This window comes from Otolemur garnettii, unplaced genomic scaffold (assembly GCF_000181295.1).
Source record: "Otolemur garnettii isolate 467f Iridium unplaced genomic scaffold, OtoGar3 scaffold00058, whole genome shotgun sequence".
Classification (NCBI taxonomy): Eukaryota; Metazoa; Chordata; class Mammalia; order Primates; family Galagidae; genus Otolemur; species Otolemur garnettii.
Genome location: NW_003852453.1, coordinates 9,467,003 through 9,470,297, shown reverse-complemented (window position 1 = coordinate 9,470,297; position 3,295 = coordinate 9,467,003). Strand labels below are relative to the sequence as shown.

Below are 3,295 nucleotides of genomic sequence, written 5' to 3'. Positions count from 1 at the left end.
TGGCATTACAGCTCACAGCAACCTCCAACTCCTGGGCTCAAGCGAGTCTCCTGCCTCCGCCTCCCAAGTAGCTGGGACCACAACGCCCGGCTTATTTTTGGTTGCAGCCGTCATTGTTGTTTTGGTGGGTCCAGGCTGGGGATTCGAACCCTCTACCTTAGGTGTACGTGGCTGGCACCTTAGCCGGTTGAGCTATAGGCGCCGAGCCCCATCTCTATTTTTAATACTTTTTTTAAAAAAAATTGTTTTCTTTGCTGAGGCTGGAGGGCAGAGATGCAATCATGGCTCACTACAGCCTTGATCTTCTGGCCTCAAGCAATCCTCTCATTTTAGCCTCCCAAAGTGCTGAGATTATAGGTGTGAACCACTGCATGTGGTCTAAAAAAAATTAATACACATTCTTTTTTTGTTGTTGAGACAGAGCCTCAAGCTGTCACCCTGGGTAGAGTGCCATGGCATCACAGCTCATAGCAACCTCCAACTCCTAGGCTTAAGTGAGTCTCTTGCCTCAGCTTCCCAAGTAGCTGGGACTACAGGTGCCTGCCACAGCGCCCGGCTATTTTTTGGTTGTAGTTGGCAGGCCTGGGCTGGATTTGAACCCGCCAGCTCTGGTGTATGTGGCTGGTGCCTCAGCTGCTTGAGCTACAGGTGCCGAGCCAATACATGTTCATTTTTAAAACCTAAGTGCTATACAAGTTTACAGAAGGTGAAAGCCTTCTGCTCTCCCTGAGGCTCAGGCCTTTCACAGAAGTAACCTGTTAAAAGCTTCATGTGTCTCCTTCCACAGCTATTATTATCCTCTTACAAATTAGTTTTTTCTTTAACCCTAACCAGGATGATGCCATAAATACTGTTTTGTGATTTGCTCTCTTTACTTAATACCACAACTTACTATATGAGTATACAGAGAACTACCTCATGTGTTTAAAGGCAGTATAGAAATGCACCCTCTGGATTATCATAGTTTCTTAACCACTATTATAAAAACCTGCACTAGACCAACTAGCACTTTATGCATGGTAGAAGGGAGTTGTCCAGGAGTACATAAAAGGAGCCTCTGCTGGGAATGAATCCCTTGGGGAACCGTTCTCTGACTCTAAACTGCTTTCCCACAGAGTAAGGGGCCGAGGACTGTGCTCGATGGTATCAACCTTGCCAGAGCAGAAGGGAATTCCACTGGCTTCTTTAATGCTCCAGAGGTTTTTCCACACAAGCAGTATGGAAGGTGGGATAGGACAAAGGATGTAAATAGTAGACGCAATTCAGACATGTTAAATTGGGGAAAACATACCTAAGGGAGACCGATCAGGTGCTAAAAATAACTGGCAACAATTTGAGAATGTCAAGTAACTGAAATAAAGCCTTGAAGGAGAGAGAACTGGGGAGCTTGTAAAGGTAAAATTTAATGCCAACACTTTACAAAGGCATTATTTAGAATAATTAAAAAGAAAAATAATTCTGGGGGCTGCTTATGAGGAAAGCAGTAAGTTAAAATGAGGTTTTTGAATCTAAAATTTTTTGTTTTTAGGTTCTTAATTTATTTAAAACCATAGATTTAGTTTAGCTTTAACCTAGACATAAAGTAAAAGGCACTTTACAAGTGGAGGAGGCAAGAAATTGGGCAACAGATAATATGTCAAAGCCAGACACACATCAGGATGTATTTGTTATTAGCTTTGTCCTTTACTGCTGAGGCCAACCTTTTGTTCCTCTGGATAGTCAGCATACCAAGACCAGAAGTTAGGCAAAAGGATTTCCAAGAGGATCCCTATACGTATTAGGAGATGCAGATTGAGAAGCCACAGGGGCTTGGGAAGAACTGAAAGAATCTTTAGAGAAAGGGTGCTCAAATGCATTGTCAACAATTTGGTAACTGGCAGGGCACCTTGTCTGGGAGCTGGCTTTAGTGATTCATTGATTTTATTCAACAGTTGATTAGCATCAAAGTCATCATGGTCTGCATTACCCTGAGGAATGCCAACTTTGTTGTTGAAATAACTGGAGAAGGCACGGGAAGTCCCAGAGGGAGTCTGGTCTCCCTTCCGTGCAGGCACAGCAGGTGGCTGCTGCAGTTGGAAGTCCTTATACATTTCTTTCACTTCCTTGACATCTTTATCCCCAAGTGGGTCCAAGGCAGTGAAGGCATCACTGGAGATGTCCTTTGGAGGGCCAGTTCTGGGAGGCAGCTGAGGAGGGGTCACCAGAAGAATGGACAGCATAGAAGGGGGCTGAGTGGACATAGCAGGAGATGGAAAAATATTGCTCTGAAAAGTATTCCCCAAAGGAGTTGTTAACTGTGAAGTATTGGGTGCCGCAGATACAGAAGGGCCCCAAATGGCAGGTGCCGGAAGGGAAGCTGAAGCTGCAAGGATGAAGGTTGGTTCCATCCTGGAACAGTTGGGCTTGTACCAAAAATGATAGGCTGACCAAAGCCTGAAGGTTGACCACCCATCATGGCTCCGCTGACCACAGAAGTGGAGTGATTGAAGACCAGAGGTGTTGTGCTCCATGGTCCTGGCTGAGGGTGGCTGGTCCACCACGTAGGCCCGGCCCACAAGGGGCCTCACTGGGGCAGGAGCACTTGTTTTGAAGAGATCCAGAGGATTGGTCTTTGCAGACTGTCCTGTAGGTGATATCTGACCTGGAAGTTCTGAGATGGGAGGAGTAAAGAAGTCTGATGGAAGCAAGTCATTGGCTGAAGACTTAGCAGTCCTGCCTCTTCCCGGTTTGGTAGTTTGTGGAGGTGGGATCATGGATGTTGAGTCATGTGATTAGGACTGGCCAGAGCTTACCAAGTCCTGCTTTACACCATTTGGTACAGACAGTCCTTTGGGAGGGCTTCAGGGAGGATCTGACATGGAAGCTGTTCTGTTCTCTTTCAGATACCCCATTTTGAGTTCTCACTGCTGGCTGGGTTTGAGTACTTGAAAAGGGCCTCGGTCCTGCCTGTACTTCCTGTTCGCCAGCTTGGTTAGAGATCTTGATCTCAAATTCTTTTTTCTTTTTTTTTGAGACAGAGCCTCAAGCTGTTGCCCTGAGTAGAGTGCTATGGCATCACAGCTCACAGCAACCTCCAACTCCTGGGCTCAAGCAATTCTCCTGCCTCCACCTCCCAAGTAGTTGGGACTACAGGAGCTTGCCACAATGCCCAGCTATTTTTTTGGTTGCAGCTGTCACTGTAGTTTGGTAGGCCTGGGCTGGATTCGGACCCGCCAGCTCAGGTGTATGTGGCTGGCGCCTTAGCTGATTGAGCCACAAATTCTTAAACTTTATCTTCTTTTTTTTTTTTTTTTTT

At 46.0% G+C, this 3,295-nt stretch overlaps 1 protein-coding gene and 1 pseudogene across 1 annotated transcript in view; both read right to left on the bottom strand.

Annotated features, from left to right (window-relative positions):
• The window catches only part of RSPRY1 (ring finger and SPRY domain containing 1), a 60,319-nt gene that overhangs the window by 45,490 nt on the left and 11,534 nt on the right, over positions 1-3,295 (bottom strand). The window lies entirely within an intron of this gene.
• On the bottom strand, positions 1,648-2,850 carry LOC105887250 (annotated as a pseudogene).